General features: G+C 43.4%; 1 protein-coding gene across 1 annotated transcript in view; it reads left to right on the top strand.

The window, feature by feature from the left end:
* LOC106657307 (carboxypeptidase N subunit 2-like) overlaps positions 1-24,448 on the top strand; it is a 112,144-nt gene that overhangs the window by 61,561 nt on the left and 26,135 nt on the right. The window contains exon 2 of the mRNA XM_023457623.1: positions 10,263-10,366. The gene's annotated coding sequence lies outside the window, so the exon portion shown is untranslated. The remainder of the gene's footprint in view (positions 1-10,262; positions 10,367-24,448) is intronic.

Raw genomic sequence — 24,448 nt, 5'->3', positions numbered from 1 at the left:
TTGGGCTTTTTATGGGAACGAAAGACCCTTGAGGCAGACGGTGGCGAGCGCACAGCCCTTGCACACCCAGGAAGACTAATAGCGTGACTAAGGAATTAGTCAGTTATAGACAAGGCGTACGTGTGGTGGTTTTCCCTCGCGCGAAACCTTTATGTATCGACTAAAAACATCTAGCTGTACTTTACAGTAACTATAAAAACTTTAAGGATCATTTGATCTTTGTCGAAGAACTAAATAATGTCACTTCGTTCCAGATTTAATCGGCAAAACAGTCATGCAGCATTTACCCAAAATATCTGCCACATCTTCTGTTTATCTATAGTCCATTTGAACGACGAGCATTTTTAGTTTTTTTTTTCAACTATAACCATTGTGTACACGCGAACAAACATAGACTTGCCTTTTGAGGGTAATGCGTTCAAACGTTTGGAGATAAAAAAACATTCGAATCCTTTTTTTCGCGAATGCGATTCTCTTGTATACGCACACGGTTCAAAACAGCGCAAAAAATATGCCTCGTGTGCGTAGTGAGCGTTAATTCAAAGTGAAACTGTTACCCCTCGACACTAGCGCGGGTGCACATATTCGTGTCTGCGCGAACTCGTGTTGGTGGATTGACAGCATTTCAATAAACAGAAAAATCTCTATAGACTTGAATAGAGCTTTTGCAGGAAACCTGCCAAAAGAGCGGAGATTTGCGAGCAATCAGTTTAAAAAAATCGCCCGTGCATTTGGAAACCCGTCAATGTGTATACTTTAGACCATTTCCCAAGGCTCGACCTCGACGTGGGTGCAATGTCATTCGAGTTCCCGCCTAATAAGTACTTTATGTATTGGTCTGTAATAAAAATGTAGTTTTTTGTTTTTCCCGTGCCTTCGAATAAACTACCGAATTAAGCGAGATGTTCTTTTCCTTATACAGTCGAAAGCAAGTCCATTTGCGACACAGTCCTACAAAAGTTTATTCGAATCGATTGGCGCAAGCTGCTACATACTTATCGAGCACGCGCATCGTTTTTTCAAATTAAACGAGCCCTTAATGCACCTTTAACGAGTCTCGGCGTCATGTTTTTCAACAAAAAGAAAGAAATAAAAAAAAAAAGAAAAAATAAAAGCAAACGAAATGCGCTTCGCGTGAAGTTAAACTTCGCGTGCCAAGCATACTCTTTCAGGCTACTCTGTCGAGGCAGCAGTAGCAGCAGCAAAATCTTCAATCGTGATAAGAAAAAACTTGTTTCACTTGCATACTTGTTGTTGAGCTCTGTACTTGTGCTATTATTGTAAGTGTACGTATACGTATACGTCGCATTCGAGGTACCACCGAACTCGTGTAGAGCAGCTTTTCCTACGGCGACTCGGCAGCATCGGCGCAGTAGCAGGGGAGGTCCATCGACGCGTCGAAACTTAGCGGAACAACTTGCAAATTACCGGTAATGTTTCCCTATGCCCGTGGCCAAGTTTTTCCGCACACGTTACGCTTCTGTCGTTGCTGCTGCTGCTGCTTCGAGTACTGCGTACTGCTGAGAGTATTGCGCGCGAGTACGATGTTCGCCCAAATGTTTAGCCTAATTTAACATAACACTTATTTCGCCTCTCTACTGGCAGCAAGCTGAAGAACGTCGTAATACTTATATATAGCTGCCACTGCTGCTCTCATGGCATAGGTGCTGTACGTCAAGATTGTGCGCTTGAACTTTGCCGGCTCGAGAGCTAAATTAACAACTATAGCCAGGGAGCGCGGCGCAGAGTTCGCCAGACAGTTTCGAACTGCTGCTACTGCTGGATGTGTACATTTCGCACGGAATACACACAATTTGTCCATTCGAGTAAATGACTTTTATCCAACTTTATGAGTATATAGCACGTATAAAAAATATATAAAAGCTTATACGCGGTGCAGACGCGACCGCTTGCTTCATACGCGCGCAGTATGTAATTCAATGTCGGAGACGTGTACGTACGACGCCTAGAGGAGGGACAAAAGTAAGCATCTAACTTTTTCCTTCGGTTTCCGTTCTTTACACGCTTGCTTGCCCATCAACTTTTCTCCTCGGCTACTTCGCAGCTACGTCCTCGTCCGGACTCGCCGCGTGTATGTACTGTCCGCTGCTGCCGCTACTAATGCTCTTGTATAAGCGAAAACGCACTCGCTCCACGAAATCCCGTAATTAGAGCCTAGTTTTTTGTTTTTTCAGAAAATTTTCCCTCGACCGACTTGACAGTAGTGTATATAGCAGCAGCAGCTACGCGTCGTTGTACTTTAAACTCGAGAAAAATAGAGCCCGAGCGCTCGTTGTATATACTTTGTTGCACACGACTAATTTCGTGAGTTGTGCTAAAGTAAATTGGACGCTTTGCGATAGAAACTTTGTTTTGTGTTTGCGTCTGTGTGTGTGTATTAGTTATACAAGCCGAGACAAAGTTATACCTCGCAAAAATGAGATACATAAATGATGAAGCTGCTGTAGTCAAAGCTTGCACGCCTTTTTGGTTCGCTAATTTCACACGCTCAAGGCCTCTTTATTAAATTAATTTGACGGTTCTTTGCTAAGGATTTTATTACTCAAATTAAGTTAAGACGAGCTTCGTGATGAAATTTACGATACCAGTATAATCGGTGCCAAAAAAAATCCAGCTGATCGTTAGCAGCTGTTATAGAGAAATCGTAGATATCGTAAGGGCGTTCACGCAAGGGTGCAGACGATTTTGCCTGGTTGGAAAAACAACGCACGTTCTGTGTGAGTGACAGATAACAATTTCCTAATCAACGAGGCGAATTGACGAAAACGATAATAATTCGTAGCTACAATCAGAGAAACGCTTAGCAAGAAATTCTTTCTTCGAATCACCCCTATGCATATGCTATGAATGCACAAAAGAGAGGCTTAAGCAAACTTCGCTATTGGCTTTTTCCAACGTCAAACACTGCAGCAGCACCGACTCTCAGTTTTTTCCCTCTCGATTCTGACAAGTTTACCCTCCATGAACTCGCCAACTTGCCTTTCTACAAAGCAAGAAACTTTATGGCTAAAGTATATGCTGTGCAACATTAAATGCTATATATGCTACAACGGGCAGGCGTTGCTACTACTGCTACACACGTTTTGCTATCATCGCGCGTACAACCCAATGTTTTTCCCCACTAACTGTATATTTTATTTCTATTAGTAGCCCGTTCAAAGAGAGGTGAAAAACGCCCAAGAGCTTTTTTTCTCGCACCGATGCAAGAAACTTTGTGGCGCATCAATGGAGGGACTGTGAAATATACCTGCGCGTTGCCCCTTCTCTCTCTCTCTCTCTCTCTTCTTTTCAATGCCAAAGATAACTGCGATTTTTCTCGCCAGTTACGTTTCCCGACTCCAACTCAGACTTTTGTGAGTTCATGCAGCTCAAGCGTGGCTCGTATATTTGCTGAATTGTATAAGGATTTCATCATTGTGCTGTACATGAGAAAAGAAGAAAACTATACAGCGAGTTTCTATCAAGAAACAGTAGAAGTAGCCTTCGACGCAGATGGCTCCATACTTACTTCATTTTTCTATGGATTGAGCCAGAAGAGAGCTTAAAGTTTTTTTTCCTAAGGGAAGTGAAATCAGCCTTCAATAAAGCTTTCATATATTGGATAAAACTTTTTTCTTTGGACAATTAGGCTCGTTCAGTAGCGAATGTTTAAACTTGACAAAAAGCTCGGCTATAAAACGAATTAATGCGTTGTGATAGCTTGGTACAAAGCTCGATTCTTATACCTATTTTTTATGTATTTTAACGTGAGTTTTTATATGATAAGACGAGCATTAGGTTTCATCGCCACTCAGTTTACGATGGAGTCTTTTTTTGTTACCTCCTCTGAAGAGTGCCGATCGACTCGAAAGTTCAAGATGGCGGTTAATCTTCAACATCGCTATTTTAGATGATAAAGCTATATATACATAGATATATTGGGTACTCCACGCCTGAAAGCTTCGAGCTCAAAAAAATCAATAGCGCTAAAAAGACCATCAATGTCGAGAGACGCACTATTTTGGCTGAAATTTTTTTACGCGTCACCTACATGGAGAAAAGCATGCGACTATAGACATACACATATATAGCTGAACTGAGCGTTGTAAAATTTAGCCCGTTAAAATGTCCCGTAAAAAGCTAAGTCATTTTTGAATTATGACACATTAAACTTTGAAAGTCGACGTTATTTTGGCCGTTTGTAGAACTCGCGCGAAAAGAAACACCTACACTAGTCGTAATTTATGTCGTGGGTAAAAAAGTGCTGAAATGAACATTAGCGCAGAGTAATTTATAAATAAGAATGGCTATTAAATCGATGAGATCGAGTAAACACGTGGCTCGCGTTATACGTTACGCAACAAGATCTAGTAAGATCCAAATTGTTAATTCAAAATCAATTTGCCGCGCAGTGAAAGCCTCAACTCCCACGCGGATGGATGCCTACAGTAAACTTTTTAAAAGAGAAAGAGACGAAGAAGCCAGTCCACGAGGTCTTTTCGAGCTTTCAGTGTTACCAAAATTAGATTAACAAGAAGTTTGATAAGTTTTATACCGAAGGCTAAAGGAGAGAATAATCACTTTGAAGCTCGCGCTCTTAAGAAAAAACGAAGAAGAAGCTGCTGCAAGAACGGGTGGCTTTATCAAGTCTCGATAAGATTAAGCTCTCGCTGCGGCACCGTTTATATACTTAAATAAGATGCGCGATTCGTGCGAGTAAAAATCATGGCTCAGCTTAATATACACAGACTCACGCAATAAATCGAATACCGCGCACATATACTGCTGCTTGGTGGATAGGAGAAAAAATGCCGAAGCGAAAAATAGTTGAAAAAGCGCAGCGCAGCTTGCAACGGGTTAAATAGCACTCGCAAAATTCTTTTCTCGGCGAGATATGAGCAAGAATGCGCCGCGAACTCCGCATCAGTAGTCCTCGATGCCTCAGACTCTCGAGGCTCTTCTTCGCGTTCTTCCTTCTTATTTTTGCTCGGTCTCTCTTACATTTGCACGGCGGCGCTCCTTCGTCGCATAGGCATGCATACGTATACGTATATAGCGCGATTCAATCCGTAAGAATGTGCCATAACTCAAGCTCGCGCTCGCACGCGCGTATTATCGTAGTTTTATTCGCGACTCTTGCTGCATGCTAAATGCGCACACCAGCTCGTGTTTATATATTTATAGGTACGCTCGCGCGACGCATTGATCTTTCAGAGTCTCGTTATGCGTACTCGCATACGCGTGCGTATATAAATTTGAAGAGAAGCCGCGGTCTGAAAGAGATACGCGTTATACATCGAAATTCGTTTTGTTTCGGTGCGTATAAAGCAGAGATATCTCGGGCAGTTGCACGCAGCCGAAACCACACGATTCGGGCTGAGGGATGCCCTGGCGACGACGGACAAATTGTGCGGCCCGTTGGACTCGGAGAGATTAAGGCTCCTCTGGACCACACGCAGCAGTCTGCAATTACACACACGTACACGCGCCTTCCCTATGCACTTGCCAACGTACCAACTATTATCTGCGTTGCTCTCGAGCATTTAAAATTGTAGCCAGATAGTCTTTGTAAATTATTGCCAAGTCGGGCTCACTCGAGTCACGCAGCGTTTATAACTTCCGTAGCTTACCTCGTTAGCACTAAGTCGCGAGCGGTGCGCATATTTGTTTGTATATGCGTACGAGGAGAGTAGTTATTCGATGCTTTATAGCCACGATTCAGCGACGAAGCCGCACGTACATGCATGTACTCGCGAGCGAATAATTTTACTTTTAAGCTCGATTTAAACACCGTTTACGAGTCTGTGAGAGGCTAGACATGTGCAATGCATTCAAACAATCACCATTTCGTGCGACAACTGTTTTTATACTACTGGTACATTTGAGTTTAATCGTTCGGTGGCTTCAATAAAACTTAATTTTTAAGTACGCATCGTTTAGGTGTTGTACGGGCTTACTTTCACATTTTTCACCTAGCTTCATGATTGAAGAAGTTTCAAATATTGCTTTTTTCAAATATTAAATGAAAATTTTTATTTCATTTGCTTGTATTGCATACAGCTATCAATGATTAAATTTAGTTTGATTTTACAAATTGTAATATTTTAATATTAGTATCGGTAATTAGTAATTTCATTTTTGAATTGTTATTTTAATTTCTCCTTACATATTAAAGTTTTATAGAATTTATATTTCCTAGAATAATTTTCTTTAAATTTTAGTCATTTCAACGTTCATATCAAGGAAAATCGACGTCATACATTTTATGCCTGCAAATGCTATGTAAATAAAATAATCGCCAAAATTCAAGCATGACAATAAGATATAATTAAAGCTCATTTTGTACTTGAAAAACATTATAAATATTGACAAACGAAACTTTGAGTGGAACAGAAAAAAACGATAAAATGGATGCATGTAAAATATAAAAATTAAATACTTATCAATAAGTTATTTATGAAAAATTACCGTATACAATTTTACACAAGACCGTCTTACAACTTTGTAAAAATATAGAAGGCATAGTTTGATTAGACAAACCGCTTGACAAAAAAAACTCAAAAAAGTAATCCTTCGAGCACATTGCTCTCGGGTAGCGTACGGTATCCTCTTCCGACCTCAACTCCGGGCTCTCGCAGGAAATTGAGAAAGGCTGACTTTCCCAAAGACGTACTCGAGCTTTGCGCTCTACTCACGAACTACACAGAGATATCCATTTTCTGATGCCGAAATAGAGAGAGAGAGAGAGAAAGAGTACAGAGACACAGAGAGCAGATCCTCTGGAAAAGCTGCTCCTGCAGCTCTTGGACGGAATTAAGGAAGGTTACGGTAGTACGCCTGCTGTACATAGAGAAGCTGTGCACTACCGAGGACTGGTACAGGGCTCTTCTTGCAGTCGTGCGGAATAGAAGCCGATGACAAACGGATCGGATACGCCGCCGCTCGAAGATAGATGAGTAATGTTCGAATCATGGATTGCTACCTTACAGTAGTCGCGTGCACGAACAGCAGTAGCAGCAGCAAAAGCACCGAACATCAGTATATAGCTTTGCGATATCACGTATGCGCGAGCACAATGACTATATCCGCTTTGCGGCTCTCTTTCTTAATACTGCCGTTGCATGTAATATGTATAGGAGACACGTAGGCACCGAGCATGTGCATCATATAGCCACTTGGCAGATCGCAGTGACGAATGGTCTTTTAGCCTGATTGTTGGCCGGATTCGGTCGCGCACATTTCTTATTTTCTTTGTTTCTCTTGGGCCCAAGACCTGTACTTTTGAAGAAATTTATGGGAGCTCGCGAAACAAACGACTCACGGTACAGCTGACGTATGGTATTCATGCAGCAGCGGCAGATTCCTCCGCCGTATATGATTACTTTGGATTGGCCGATTTTCGCGATTCTCTTTTCATGCTCGATCGCTCGCACTTTCTCTCCTCGGAGTCGTGCGCACGCGCTTGCTAATAATTAGACTCTGCGGACGATTGCGTGTCCGAGCTTGTAGATTTTGCTGCATTACACGGCACTTTTGTCCCGATCGCCGCGATGATTCATGGATACCGATCGTGTAGTATCGAACAAGAACGAGCCCTGCTATATGTCAAGGCTACCTAATCATTATCGCTTCACTTCTACACGAGTACACGCTATCCACGAGTAAGATTTTTTCCTCCGCGTGTACTATTAGTCGGAGAATGTACGCAGCTGCCAGCTGGGACCACCACATTTATTCAAATCGACGAGTATCATTGGAACGTATAATTAAAATTCCCCGTGCCCTGTATTGTAAACGGCGGTGCATAGCCCGTAGCTATATATTATCCCACTGCTGTAGTAAGTCAGAAGAGCCGAATACGAAAAGGGAGGAGGAGGATAGTCAGGCAAAGCTCGACTCGTCTAATTAGACCCTCCATACGCCTACAAAGTCTAGCCTTGGACAGAGCAGCACAGGGGGGGTGTTGGCTCGTGCGGTAGGTAGCTCTCGAACATTTCTGTGGCCTGTTCTCTTCACGCCTTTTACACAGTTTTTTTACCAACTAATGTGTACGACACGTACCTCGTGTCAGGAGAGCCCGGGATTGACTAACTTCGTTTTCAAGTTCTTAACGATTAACTCGTTCTCGAGTACACAAAATTCAGGTGTTCAGAAAGATCAAAAGTAAGAACCCACCTGAGCCTATATAGCACTGAAACTTCTTCCTCGGACTTTAAGAGATCGCAGCAGGTGGGTTTTTTGCTGCACCAGCCTGTGCAGCTTTTACACAATACGAAAGAATGAACTTATAAAAAATGTTTGCTCGTAAAGTCTACTCAACCGAATTTATATAAGGTTTATGCTACAGCTCTTTTTTTACATTTTCAAACAATATGGTACTTTTTTGTCCACCTGTCTCGCTTTTGAAGCCAGTAATATTGCACCCAGTAGCTTGATGTGATGTATATCTTCTTAGCTTTGTCAAAAAAAATTATGCAGACAGAACGAGAGAAATGTTTTTTACTGTAGCGATAAATCGTGTACAGGATTTTTGTACTCGTTGCTAAAGTATGCTAGATCCTATACATATGCTACAATGGTTATTAAAATCGAGCGTGACGATTCTCGGGCGTTGCAGGAGCATGCGATCTTTAACGAGAAGTAGCTCACGTTGACAACGACAGTCTTGACTTTTGGTGTTATCCTGTACTTGTCTTCTTCTATTTCTCTCGCAACTATGTATAGCGGAAGCATTAGGCATAGTTATAAACCTATAGAGCCGCGAGTACGCGCGTACATATTGACTGGCATAGAAGGTACAGTGTGGCATGCTCGCGCGCATCTATATGCCTGCATAAACTATACGAACAAGTACTGTCAATTACTGTGCGAGCGCGAGACTCGGCGTGCGGCTCTGTATATATATGCACTCGCGCGTCCTATACGTATTACCATTTAGCCGAACGGCGAACACACGCGCGCCACGCTCACCTCATACTGCTCAGACTCACTCGAAGCCATGTCTCGAGAGGGTCGAAAGTTATCTCCCTTGTTGTACGAGAACGAGAGGACGAAGTACACTGTATATATATGGGCGACGGAGGCGGTGTCGGAGGACTCTGGGACTATGACGACGCGTTGTTATCTCGGAGTTATGCGAGAGAGAGAGAGAGGAGTTGATCAGGGCGCTTAGCCCAACTTTATCTCATCGAGGTACTGTGTTATATAGGTATACAGAGTCGTGCACTGCTTGCTCGGCTCCACACGACCGCCCAACGACATGCGCTCACGTATGCGTCCGCGTCTGTGTTGAGACTATAACTGACGACGACGACAACGACTATCCGCTTCGCTTTTGCTGGCTCTGTCTTGGCCGCATGTCGATTAGATTCGTACATTGTCTAATCTTATAACGCACGGATTGTTGGGCGCGCGTGTCGAGGCCCATGTAAGCGCATATCCCCTCTTTGCAAAAAGACGCTACATTTTCGACTGGCGCTTTTATTTCGTTGCCTCGAGACCCATGCAACGGTGTACACGCAGTCTGCGTGCATCAGCTGCGGCTTTTATGCTTTTATCGGCAAAAGAGACCGAGAGAGGAACGAAACATTGCACGTCCTTTGTCGAAATTCTTGTCCTTCTTATTTCTTTCCTTTTTCATTCTCTCTTTTCACATCGAGACACGTTTCGATGGCTTTGATAAATAATTAAGGTATCCGCTTATCTTCAACACACTCTGGGTCCATGATGCAATATACAACTCCCATGGTAACGTCTGATCACTTCGAATCTACTGGTTATCATGACCAATGGCACTTCTCTCTTAAAAAAGCATTGGTAGTTTTGTATTGTTAGCGTTTCGCAATTCCGATTGTCTTTTCTGCTGTTAGTTATGCGGAGTGAGTAGGGACTTTTAAAAATCAATTTTCATAAACGAGACTATTTTTTGAGTTAAATGAAATTATGAAATGAGTAATGAATGAATGTGGAAGAAAAAAATGCCATTCCTAAAAGCAGAATTCGCTATTTTGCTATACAATTCAGGTAAAATACCCGTGGCGGTAGGTATTTAATGTATCGGGAATTTGCATTCAGCATTCCGGCAACATGGCCACACTGATTGAACTTTACCTCAAACGCATTCATATAAATGCACATTATTATCTGAGTATACGTGTGTGTATGTAGGTACTCCATATAACTTACGCTCATCTTATCTTGCGCTCGTTCTTTTACTTACTCGGTGCTGGAGAAAATTTACGTTTGAAATTTTCTGATTTCAGAGAGAAGATCTTAGAGAGCTTGAGAGAGACGACGACTGGTTAAAAAGGAACGCGAATGTGCACTTTAGCTCGACGCACATTTGGCCCCGGTTTTCCTCATTTAAGTAAGTATATAATGCAACGTCTCTTTTCTCTTTTCTCTCTCTCTCTTTTTAGCTCTGTCTTTCTCAAACTGATACGCAACTCGCGCTCCTACTCAAATATCTCGTTATATGTTGCCCGTTCATGCTATATACGCGAGCTTATATATACTTCTTAGTCATTAGGATAGAAACATTGCTGTATGTTTGAGAAACTCGTTTGCGTATATGCTTAAGTAAAATTTATGTGCGCGATGTCTTTTTGACAGATAGGAAAAATACCAGAATGAAGTGTTCGTTTATATAAACACGTACTTCTCGGGCCGTGCTACCGTACACGCAATAATTATGTAGGCACTTTGGGATGTAAAAAAAAACAATTCAGAATCGCAATGAAATCTACTGCACCAGAGAAAAATCTTTGCTTTGATTTATCCAGATAACCGCAATTAAATTTTGCAGATAATTTAAAACACTCGACTCAGGGCTCGTTTGAATCATTTTTTGTGTGGAGTGCTAGAGGTGAGTTTGTATATTTTCCAAAATAACTCAAAGCCATAGTGGTAGAATATAGTCGAGCGCATAGTCGACCGTATACCTACGTCGGGCTTCGATGCGCAATTTCGCTCCAAGTAATTTAATTGAAAGCAACCGAGTAAGTGTGCAGGCAAGTCAGCAACCCGAACGAGTTTACAAACGCACATATAAGCGTGTTTTATTAAGCTAGGCGCGTGCGTAAATGTGCAGTGTATTAAAAGGCTAAACGTCTCCTGTATGGCGCTCTGCGCGTTAAGCGTATATGTTGATTTATACGCATCATCTTTCCCGAGCAGATGAGCCTAAGTGAAAAATTTGATCGCGCCAAACCACTAATGAAGTAAGCGCGTGTGTAGCTGTGAAGCGAGACGAGCCTGCCTGGTGTGCGTCGAATCGAGATTTTTAGGGACCCTCCCGAAAAGCGAACGAAATCCCTCTCATGGGTGCGACTGCGCGCGCTTTAACCAATTTCACTCTGCTGTACTCTCGCCCTTTTTTAATCTTCATTATGCTAAGTAAATAACGAGAGCGGCTCGTCGTCGCATCGACCCGGCAATACCTATGCGCATGCAAAATGGTCCCTTCGCCCTGCAGCCTGAGTCGTGGCTGTGTTTATACCGGGACGAAATAAAAAGTGACAGGCGATGCTGTCAGCGGAGGACGACAGAGGAAGTGGATTGAGGAGAAGAGACGGATCGAATCTCCAGGCACATTATGATCTCGTACTCGTCCCATCGGGATATTCATTATAACAGCTTCAATTTAGAACTTTGCCTCGCATAACAGCCACAGCTTACAAAGTCTGCACGAAAACTCTATACATTTTGCTTTTATTTATCCAGTATACATGCTGACGCATACACTGACTTGGAATATATGCAGAGATTACGCTTATATTGCACGTGGGTCGAGTCTTAATCGCTGAAATTTTCTGCTCGAACAAAAGCTTCCGAAGCCTTGGACGCGTTCGTGTTGTCCTTTTTTTGACTTGAATGTAAGAGTTGATGAAAAAAAAGACATTTTTTTCGCAAGAGATAAATCGCTCGATTGTTTCGATTCTCCGGGCTGCGGATACTTGCACATAATATCGAATAAATAAACATGACAAGCAGATCTTCTCTCTCTCCTCTCTCTCTCTTTCTCTCTCTCGACTCTTCTCTCTATCTTTCGACCGGGATAAAGCGACATCCAAGCATGTCCGTGAAAACAAAAAATGTAATCATCTTTGGAGCGCTCTTTATCGTGATTTACGGCTCACACATGTAACCAATAACACGAAGGTGCTTTATATTTATTAAATATCGAAATCTTGCGCGGTCGCGTCGCGGAAGCGTTGATAATTCTTTGCTGCGCTCGTATCGGCAGCAGCTTCACAGACAACGATCTGCTATGCATGAATAAGTTGTCAATTTAAGAAGTATACAAGCGACGCGTAATAAAGCTATTTATAATATGTAAATGAAAGCACCCGAGCTAAAATTCTATAGAGCAGGAGAGGCTTATATGCGTGTCTATACATGTAAATGTTAGTGTATCATAATAGTCGCATCACTGGCTCATCAATGTAAACACATTAAAACAAAATAATGGCTAACTCCAGGCGCGTTGCTTATCTTGGCCGTCGACTCGCGACGACGATGACAACGAGCTGTAACGGGAGAAAAAGCCTCTTATTTATAGGCCCTGCATATAATGCGATAAGCTAGCTCGAATGCTGCTTTGGTTCATCGTTATGGAAATCGTACTATCAGCGCATCATCGCAGCTGCTTCGTGCTACAGCATGATTAGCCGCGCGGAATGGCCTTTTAGTCGCTCAGGCTTGCTCATAATGTATCTTTATACGTATTTGTATACAAGGAAGCGAGGATGCAGTCAAAAAAGTGCCCGACAAACGATCTCTCTGAGCAAATTATCTCGCTGCACGCGGAACTCCGCACGAGTCGAGGTTTCTTCATTCTTGTACTGATTGTGAAATGCCGTGATGGCCTGCGTACGTTGCTGCGACTCTGCGGAAAATAATTCAGAGAAAAAGCGCGTAATATAGGCAACGCTAGTTGCTGCTATATCTATAGAATATACGTATGAGCTGCTGCAGTAGTTGTGCAAGCCAAGTCCGGAATGAGTTTGGCCCACCTTCAAATCCCCGGACTTTTGGAGCTATTACACGCGTCTTTCTTATTCTCTCTCTTTCAATTTCTTGCGCGCTGCCTCGTCTTCGGCAGCCGTTCGAGCTATTTCTTAGCTACTGCTTCTACTGCTCCGGTTTCTACCTACACAGCCTCTACTTTCTCAGCTCCTTTTCTTTAATTTCTTCTTTCTTGCTGTGCATAGTGTACAGTACATGCCAGCCCTTCGCCTCGCCTCTGCACTTTTTTATCTACTATTTTTCTGTCCAGTTTTTCTTCACGATGTAGTTTGTCTATCTCGATTATACGTATGTGTGTGAGTGGACGTTGCATGCAGGCAAAGTTTTTTTCTCTTGGCGCGCTCTCATTTCGTTTCGCCTGATTTGATAGTCGTGCATCTTTACGAAGACACACAAAGTGGTGCTCGCAATGTCGGCGTCGTTGCAAAAAAACAATAAGCAGTGTCAATAAAATCGAAAATTTCTTCTTCTATATGTGAGAGGAGTATCCGAGACATTCCCATTCCGCGTTTTTCCACTGTCTGGAAAATATGTGCTGAAATATTTTATCTGACTGGTAAATTTTCGATATCATATCGTGCACTTAAGACAATAAAGATAAATTATGCTCGCGTATGACAGGTTGAGTAAACGGTCGCGTAATGAATTCTTGGATTCGATCGGTCGAAGTGAAGTGCAGTGCACAATGGGTGTTTTTTAAAACGATCGAACCCGGTGACCACTTTCATCCGATCATTTACATAATATCATCGCTAAGACGCGCAAAGCATATTTACGTAAATTATTTCTAATCTCCAGCTGAATGATATTACGAATTATGCCATGATTCATTCAAAATGAATTTACACTCTAGACTTGAGAAACTCTAACTATCTTTTTTTCACAACAAACTTGTTGTCCGTCTAGAAATGAGGACGGCCGTGCAAGGTTTTATTTTTGGGTATTCAATTTTACAAAACATGGTGATATCATAAATTGATAGAGTCCACAAAATATAGAATAAGACCATAACAAATAGAAGGAATTTTGTAGCAATTTATCGAGTGAGCTGGAAACGCGTATTCGATTTTGACATATTAGATAATCCGCGCGCGATCAAATCAAATTCTTGCACCAAGAGACTGAAGGCGTAATGGCTACACACAACGAATACATAGCTAATGCATCAAATCACGACCCAACGGCTGGAGATCCAATAATATAATAATTGTGAGTGTACTTTTTGGGACAGATTTTGAGTAAATTGTGTTTTTTTGTGCGGGCTAGAACCTGATCTCGAGATTATAGGCGTAGCGCATTGAATGTCCTCACTTCGGGTTTGGCCACGGAACGTCTTGAGCACGCCACCTATGCTTTTCTTTTTCTCAGTGCGCATATAAAAAGAAAGAGAAAAAATAAAAATTTGTGACAAAGAACTTGGCTACATGCGCTATATATATAAATAGTTTAGCGCGCAACGGTAGCCTTTGAGCGTATATAGCTGAATGAAGAAAATTCGCTTGATCGCGTCTTATACACGTCAGCTCCGGGGGCTGCTGTTAGTACTCGCTTTAGAGAGAAAGAGAAAGAAAAAAGGAGGTCCGATAGAAAATGCTGCCGTTGCCTGCAACTCGTTGTGCGCCATATTACGCGCCAATGGAAAGAAGCTAAAAATGAAAAAGAACTCCAGAGTGAAAGAATGCAGTTACATTAGTTTTTTTTGCCATTTTTATAATTGGACCGAGCAAGTAATATATCCTGGATGTACGCAAAAGAACAGAAAGAGCGTCCTCGTTATACGCGTAGTTTTGAGCGCATAACGATGCGCGGTCGAATTTATGTCGTTGCAGATGTTTCGCGAGAAATTGTTCCGAGATTTTTCAGCTCAATATAATACAAGGAGCAGCATCGGCTTCGCTAAAGATGTAGAATTATCGATTGACTATCTAAGTCACGATCTCGGAAACTTGGAAAAGATGAAGAAATTTTAACACGTGAAACTTTAGAGGCCGATTAATCTTCGAGAGATGCCTCTCAAACGGATCGGCACACGCGGCTATAATAGTGAAAGCGAACCTTCAGTAAAATGAATCTCGCCGCAGCTAGGGATCCTAACAATTTTCATCGCATCGCAACAGCGTCGAGCTCATATATTCTTATTCAAATGAGGCATGCGGAGAACAAAAGGCTTCAAACTTTTTAAGCTTTGCCACCGTGAATAAGTGTATACCGTTGGCTAAAATTGCTTTTCTCTTCTGAAATGACCAGGCTGTGTATACTATACGCTTCAACGTAACTTCATTCGTACATCAAATCGTAAAATCTTCTGCTGTCTCGAGTTATCTCGTACTCGGTTTGTATTGGTGCGCGAAGTCGCTTTGAGAGTCGGAAAATAAAGAAAAGAGATTGTCCGTAAGACTCGAAGATGAATTTTTCCGATGAAAAAGTCCCCTTTGCCGTGGCCTTTCTCCGATCTGTACATATATAGGTATATAGTTCGATAGGTGGACCGTCTGCTCGCGAGAGCGTTTGTGCACGGTAAATTGGCAGATTTCGGCAGTCGGCAGCGCGCAGAAAGAGAGAGAAAGAGCGAAATAATTTGCTCGGCGCACGGTCAAAGGGAGACGACGACGATGGCGACGGCGGCAATTCGATGCGACGACGATAATGACGATGATGATGCTATCGCGGTCGCGTTCACAGGGAGAGCCGAGGCTACGACTGCCTTTGACTAACAGGTGCGTGTTTGATTTTGATTAACTGGCGGCATCACTCGATGCGGTGTACATAATTTGCTGCAATTCGGGGCGCGGGTCGTCGCGGCGGCAGCAGCATCGCGCGCTCGAAAATCCGACTACTCGACGCGTTATAATATTCATTAGAGCGCACCAAATGCAACTATATATGATATATATTTTGTAAACCTGATTACGCGACTAGGATTAATGCTCTACGTCGGTTTGTGTGTTCAAGTCACTGCAACATATATCGATGTAGGTTTGCAGTACGGATGGAGTGCACCCGTGTAAGAGTGTAGACAAATTGATAGGTACACACGGTAGCTGAAAAAACATTAGTGCAATTTTAAAAGCGAAATATTTACAAATTGCACGTATATCCGCGATCTGCAGTGTGTGTATGCGCAGTGGAAGTTTTGTAATTTTAAGGAAAATTTATGCAAATTTCGTCGGGAAAATAACCTTTTTCTCGCCCGTACTGGCACAACCTAGCATGTAAAATCGCGCATATATATAAAGTAGGCAAATGCTGGGAGGATTTAAATGCATTTCTCATTCATTCTCGTGTAGCAGGTTTTTTTTCAAAGTAGGTCAATCTGCACGATATAGTAGCAGTAGATGCACATCGTGTGTATTAAAATCGAGTAATAACGCGCGCTCACAGATATATCCGCACGTATAATATTTTCATTTCAACACTCGCGAGAGATGCTGCGTTATTCTAGGTGCATATATGAAATATTGCACATGTATACTTGCGAGCTGGAGCTTATCGTATACCGATGATACGTTTATGTTGATGTGGATCGCTGGTAAAGGGAATTTATTGAAAAGAAAAGAAAATTAATTTCTCAAACGCATAACGCATGCTCGACGCACTTAGGAGACATTGGAGCCGAGGCATATGTGAGGAGTATCGAGTTCGATGAAAGGCCAAATTGCTCTTCGAATCGTCCGAGCGTTGATAAACACCAAGGACAGCGATGTCTGAAACTTTCATCGGGTTTGGCTATGTAGCATGAAAGAGGGTCTCGATTTAAATTACACATGCACAAGCAAGCACATCGGTTATACGACGGAGTCCAGACTGATGACTCAAGGTCTCATCACACTCGCAATTGGGGCAAATTTATACACAAGCTTTTAATATCACACATTTCAGTTTTTCTCAGCGTAATAAACGCGACTGCAAATATTCTATACTCGGCGAGTCAAGGATCGAGCGATTCGGAACATTTTCAATACTACCATATACGAGCTGTGGCGCGCCTTGACGCAAAGCACGCAGTGCAGCGCGGCGAAAAGTCATGAAAAAAAGTCTCAGACGCTCGAAAAAGTCGATACCTCGCCTTTATACGTTTGAATTATTTATGTGTATAGAGGAGCACAGGAGGCGCGCATGCCGCACGTATTACGCACCACACCGCACACGCTCCACGATCGCAATGTGGCCATTTGACGGACTATAATTAAAAGCAATTGCAGCCCGGCTGCACTGTACGTACGTAGAATTACGCCGTGCAGCAGCAGACGTAATAATACGCGAACTGTCAACGGGCGGCTTTTTCATCGACTAGTGCGGAGATAGCATCGCGAAGTACACCGCCTCGAGCTGCCTATAAAGTATATAAATCAAGCCCAGCGAGTTGTTGCTGCTGCTGCGTTGCCGGTGTCTCTACTCGCGCGAGCGTATTTTGCTTTTAATACGCGTACCATATCGGGGACTACATCGACGCGCAGGGATTTTCTCGCACACACAACTTGCATCCATCGTTGCGGTCGCGCGACCCAATGTTTTCGACCTCGCACATCGTTATATTTACGGAAAACAGGAAATGGAAGGATGATTGCGTTCGCGTCAGTTAACATTTCGAATCAAAAATCATCTGCGTCTATTAATCCACGGGTTGATTATGTATTTGCGTTTGCGAAGGATTTTATGTCTAACGTAAAGCGTCAGTTTTAGATCTAATCGAAGTTATTTCAAACGCAATAATTACGCCTGTGTTTATCATGCCTATAAATGAAAAACATGAAAATTAAGGATTACTATTAAAATTATTTGTTTCTGATGTTAAAATATGTTTTTATAGGTCCTTTTACGACAAAAAATATGTCTCTAGTTCCTCTTATTATTAAGAATCATCCATTATTCAAGTATATTGACTTGTGATTTCCAAGTCATTGACCGCATGATTTTGAATGCCATTTTTCACTAATCCTGATCCTTGGGGTCTCAAAAATTTTGTAATAAAATTCTTTTCCACTTAAGTTTAGCAGATTTTTTATTTAGTTATTTTTTTGAATCTCCAAATATGTATAGCAATAAGCGTTATTAAAATAGCTATTTTTGTCATTTTTTTTGTACTTTAGTATGAAAAAAATTTCCCAAACCTTTTGTTTAAATTCTGTTACACTTAAGTGGAAAAGAATTTTATTACAAAACTTTTGAGACCCCAAGGATCAGGATTAGTGAAAAATTGCATTCAAAATCATGCGGTCAATGACTTGGAATTTCAAGTCAATATACATAATGGATGATTCTTAATAATATGAGGAGCTAGAGACATATATTTGTTGTAAAAAGACCTATAAAAAATAATCTTTAATTTTCATGTTTTTCATATATAGGCATAAACACAGGTGTGTTCACTTACGCTTGTTTTACAAATTATTGCAATGGTTTATTAAACAGAACAATCAGTATACGATTGGTCTGTCGTTACCTTGCGTTTGAAATTTTTCTCTTTGGCCTTGCCGCCACAATGCGTAAAATTAATTTTCACACTGCAGCAAACGAACGATTTTCCTTAATTATCGAGCCTTCAAATACAGAAATACGGCTTGACTTTGAATCCTCTGTGAATAATATTTATTATCTAACGAAAACCTCTACTTTGGAGTTGGATTTAATTATAGCTTTTTTACATAAAGAATTAGCCACGGCGAAGCGCTTGAACCATTAATTAATCTTCGTTCGAAAAATCGTTGACGCGAGCGCGCTTATAGCTTTCTCTCTCTCTCTCTCTCTCTCTCTCTCTCTCTCTCTCTCTCTCTCTCTCAAGAGGCTTGCGAACCGATAGCGTATAAGCGCTCCAACGAGATGCAGCGAGAGCTGTGGGGAAAAAATAAAATAAAAGAAGGGAAAAGCCGAAACATTGAATATTAGCGCTGATTACAAAATTTTGCATTTTCATGCGTAGTCACTAATTAACTTGCAGCGCGTTCAATCACTCGAGCTTCATTTACACGTGCGGGGGGTAGACATAAGCCACCGGCGCGCATACGCACGCTTCGCCGATACTCATAATGTATCCGTGCACAAAGGTATCGGGGCAAAATAAAATTGCTGCGCGCACCTATGCGGCATTCGGCATCGCGTTAACGTGCGCACATACACCGCAGATTCGAGCTGCGCCGCGCAATGCGAGTATTAAACTGCACGCGTGCGCGCATTCGCATAGACACATCAAAGGAGCTGCAGCGTACGTGTAGTACGGGTACGCGAGTATATGGGCGCGCGCGACGCCAGAGCGGGTGCATTAAAGCGCCTATACATACACGAGCTCTGGCGCATCAAAGCGAGAGGAAAAATAAATCGAGTACACTCGACTAGAGCCCAGCAGCAGCATCAGCTGTTGGCGTCTTCGCAACTTTAATTCCCACTCGGAACGCGACAACATCAAAGCCGAGCGGAGTACGGGAAGGGCGACGTGTGCGTACGTGTATCGCGGACAGGGAGGAGGAGAGAGAATCGGCAGAGCATCGCATACACGTCGAGCGCCCGATCGAATGCGCCTGCTTATTGTGCGAGGCTCGCTGAATCCGTTCGGTACGCTGTCACCGGCTCCGCTGTTTCAAAATGCGCCACTGCGACACCTATTTACCAAAGCGAGGCGTACGCTTAAAACGCGTCGATTAATCGCCAAAAGTATGGAGCCCGTTATATTGCGGGAGGGTGCAGGCGGCAATTCGAACGAGATACAGATCGGCCTGATGAGCAACAAATATTGACGCACTACCAGCGGAGAAGATAAAGGACTTTGAATGCACGGATAGCTCGGACGAAATCGCGACAAACCAATTGCGTGTTTCAGTGATATCCGAAAGGGACTGCGGGACGACCAGAGACGATCAGAGAGAAAGAGAGATCGAGCTTGATAAAGGGCCGATGACGGTGGGCATCGAACTGTACAGACTGCCTCGTACGTGTGGGCATGTAATGTACACTGTAGACTGCACAACGAGCTTCTATAGGCCAAAGATTTTCAACGCTCCGATAAGCACTGGGCAGGGATTACGTGCCCTCGGTATGGATGTGTATAGGTTAAATGCACAGTGCAACTTGTGTACAGAAACGTTAGGCAAAGTCCACAATTGCGATTTCGTTGTTTCCGAGGCGCGAAAAATCTCACTGGGAAAAATGCTCGCTTCAATCTCTCGTTCTTTTCTCTCTTTCTTCCTTCAACGAGAGACTCCGAATTCAATTTAGAAGGCGCGGGCCTTATCCAAGTATTTCATTCTTTCGGTCGTTTTTTGCCTCGTTCTCCGTCTAAACTATCTCTCGCCACGCCAACAGCACTGCAAAGCTAAATCCCCCGATGTGCTTGGCCAAGTTTCACCGCGCGGCTAAAGCATTATATAGACAGGCACACACATTGCACGGAGCGAGGCGTGCACGAGCGCGGGCTGCAAGAAGCGAGAAAATCCGCACGAAAACCGCAGCTACACAGAGCGCTTATACTTTCACAGGCGCTCGAGCGCGCACAAACTCCAAGCACATACTTATACGCTCGATACAAAGGGCTACACAGCAGCAACAAAGAGTGCAACAGCAGCTCGAAAATGGCTTTTTATATGATTTGCCCGCGCTCCTTTCTTGCGCGTGCGCCCGTGTCAGTGAGTGTTTGTGCGGGAGCAATAGTTGGCGTAGTGGCACACACGCGCGACTCATAGATACAAAACGAGAGCACGAGTTTGATCCAGGTAGAGGGCACGAGTGGTCTGTGCTGCACATCCTTTGAAGTACTGTACGCGCGGCGGCGAGTCGTTTTCGAATCGTTGAACCGGAGCAGCGGCCGGCCTGCGATCATCGACTGTACGGTAACTCGGAGGCGAGTGCAGTTAGCGCATAGGTACACTATTGGGCGAGCGCGGACACGTGTATAGTGACTGGCGAATCGCAATCGATAATTACACGCTGGGAACCTCGATATATATCGGTTAAATAGCGGCGGATGGATATACACCATGCCAGGGCAATGCGCTGCTCTCGATTCTGGATGCAGCACTTCTAGAAGCCCATGTGATGTATACGTGTAAGTGAAAGACATTCTCTCTGACACGCTTACTCGAGCGCCAGCAGCTCGGCGAGAATGGCAATTTGTAAGTTTTGAGCGCAGGGTTAGTCGAGTCGTTTGGCTCGTCGCTTATTAAGCTACTCTCTCTCTCTCTCTCTCTTCCTCTCGCTCAGAGACACTATACTTTATACTTGGGGGCTCACTCGCTCCGTAGTCTAGAAGTAAGCTTTTGAGCGATGTGCATGTATATCGCGTTGATGTGTGCGTGTGTACGTGTGCGAGCACCTAACCACGAGATGTATCGAGAGTTTGGTTGTCGACAAAATGAGAAACTGTTACACACACACGCGCGCGCACACACATAGTCCCCTGTGTAGTAGCAAGACTATCCAACACTCGAAACTTGCAAAGAGGATGTTTCGCTTTGCGCCAACTGAATTAGCTCTGGGTCAACCGTGAAGATACACTATAAGAGAAAGACACTGCTGCGGAATTGCAACGCGGTAGCCAGGCAGGAGGTGGCGAGGAGGAGGTAGCCGAGGCGGCCACCCAAACGGACGCCCGCCGCACCGATCCTGCCTCTGTATAGGCGCGTCGTGTTTACGGATTCTCCGGACGATTCGTGTGGTCCAGCGTCTCTCCTCTGTAGCGAGGGTAAATATTTAAGAAGCGTCGAGTGCAGAATAAAGGAGTCGTCAAATTGTCTGTACAAAGATGTTGTTATGACCCGCTCCTCGGGCTACTGCTACTGCTGCTGCTGCTGCTTCTGCGACAAATTTCCGTCTCTGCTTGTATGCGCGTCATATAGGTACAACCCGTATAGTAAACGAAATGTTTAAAAAACAATTTCGTGTAATAACGAATTGGTGTCTCCACGCCTATATCGGTCCAAGCAAGAGAACGCACGCAGATGCCTACGAGGACAAAGAAAAAAAGAATGCCAAAGCGTCGAATGAATCAAGTCTCGACTGCACGGCTGCAGTGTCGAGCGGGCCTCTGTCGTCTCACAGACGGATAAATGCTCATTTACGCGGAACGAGCGTACGGCCTCTATGTATGTATGTATATATATATATGTACGTGCAGACATCTATACAGAGCCTAGACTCGTGTGAGCGCGTTCGAGCTCGACGAGCAAAATAAGTTTCTATCTCGAGCGAGCGGCAAACTCTGATGCGTATAAATTGATACAAAACGTCTATTTGGCTTTGTGAATGAAAAGGCGTGGAGCACGGCTCAGCCCGCTGCACGAACGTATACACGTATATAGCATCGAGTCTCGCGCAGGGCCGTTTCTCTCCTCTTTCGACGTACTACACGACGGCGCGCGAGGCGAGACATATATTTACTGAGCTACTTAGAATGAATAATGGAAGCGAGCTCAGCCGTGTCTTATCTTTCGCGCGCCGCGTTATTTCAGTGCACGCGCGCTAATCAACGCGACAGCCTCGCTCTGCTGCTGCCTAAACATTCTTTACGCGCGGCGCATGGCTATTTCTTTCCGATTCCGTCCCTCCCCTAATTTTGCAGCTCTGAAATATCCTCGATTGTCCTTTGCAATTATAATAAACGCCGATGATTCGAGCGCTGATTAAATCTCCCTCGCAATTCTCTCAATTATTGACTGTGTATTGAATCGTTTAAATCGAAGGAGCGTAAAAAACGTCGATGGCGTGGCCCGAGGAACAGAGAAAAGAAGCCAGAGAACCGAGTTATTTAAATTTGTAATTTGATGCATTTTACTTGTTCGCTCGTTTCTGCAGCTGAGTAACTTCCTTATCGTCGAGGCGAATCGTTCAAGACGATTTTCCACTCTTCTACGCTATTTTTCATTTTTCCTAATTCAGCTGTAATTCTTATACGTACCAAAGATAAAAAATAAGTAGTGGAAGCTCAAATACGAGCCAAAATCTTTTTGGATACAGGGCTCGCGCAAGCCTCACTGATGACAAGAAATAACAGTACTAATATTCTTTCTAGCAGCGCGTTTCTTTTTCTCCGCAACGACTCAAGATCCCTCAAGATAAAGAGGCTTTCTTTTATTCTCAAAGGGTACAAAAAAGCTCGCTTACACATTCTCTCTCTTTCTCTCGCCCTAGCTTTCGTTTCGCTTTCTCTCCCATCCGCGCGTATATACACGCACTAGCTTCTAGCTATTATATATATGTAGTAAGCAGCCCTTGTTTTCCTTAGCACGCGCGAAGAGAGAGAGATGAGGAGGGCGGCTTGATTGCGACACGTACGCCAAGGGAATATATCCAAAGCTCAAGCGACTCTTGTATTATAAGATGAGAATGTATGTGCGTCTGTGCGTGCATCCGTGTGTGTATGTGTGTTTTGCTGCGTACACCTTATATTTTCCGTTGTTTTTTCTTCGTACATTTATATGAGTCGCTAGGGTTTTTTTTCTCCCTTGATAGCTCGAGAGTATTTCATCTTCCTCTTTTTCCTCGACGCGGCAGTAGAAGCGGCAGCAGCGGCAGTGGCAGTTTGAGAAATCGACAGTTTTATAACGCATCGGAAGCTGACCCGCATATATCCACGCAGCTTTCACGTACTCTAGCAGCACCTCTTAATCTTTTCGAATCGCTCGTCCTGGAAATGGATATTACTTATACGGAGGAAATTTATTTGAGCCTCGGTTCGGTCACCCAAGAATAAATTTTCCTCCTCATGGCTGTGCGATGAATTAACTTGGTACATATATGAGAGCGACTGTTTTTCGCTCGATGACATAGTGCCGCATAATGTAACTGGCGCGAGGGGATAAGTGCTTAATCTCATTAGCCAAAGTGCAAAGTATTTGAGCGCGTCGATTTTGCCTTATGTATACACGCCACACGTACGAATGAGCATTTAGTTTGGAGTGACTCGAATTTCGTTCGTATATTTACATCGAGGCTCGTCGTAAAAACTTTTGTATTATATCCCTCGTACATGCGACGTACCGAGAAAGAGAGAGAGAGAGAGAGAGAGAGGAAGTACCTTGCCTGCCAGCATGTGTGTGTGTGTTGGAAGGATGGTGGCAAGTCAACTCGGTGTACATTTCGCTAATTGAGGAAAGATGTTTCAGAGTCAAACTTTTCATTCTTTTTTTTCTCTCGGCGCCTTTGGGCAAAGTCAGCGCGATGAGCGGCACGGGCGTGCACGCGCAGTATAGGTATAACGCGCGATAAAAAGGAAACGGATAAAAAGTTGTTAGTCCAGGCGCGCTCTAGCGCACAGATTGCACGAGTCGAGTTTTTCTATTGAAAAAATTCTTGTTATTCGCTTTATCAGCCGTGCGTTTTTATCGTTTAAAGACCAAGTCGAAAGTTTCAGCACGAGCTTCCGTGCGTTATATCTACGACTGCGTTGCTCGTAGTTGCGTCGCTGTACACAAATGCGCTCGACGCGTACGTATTA

Source organism: Trichogramma pretiosum, unplaced genomic scaffold (assembly GCF_000599845.2).
Source record: "Trichogramma pretiosum strain Unisexual culture from Peru unplaced genomic scaffold, Tpre_2.0 scaffold81, whole genome shotgun sequence".
In the NCBI taxonomy this organism is placed as follows: Eukaryota; Metazoa; Arthropoda; class Insecta; order Hymenoptera; family Trichogrammatidae; genus Trichogramma; species Trichogramma pretiosum.
Note: the sequence above shows the minus strand (reverse complement) of the source record. Positions and strands in the feature narration are given on the sequence as shown.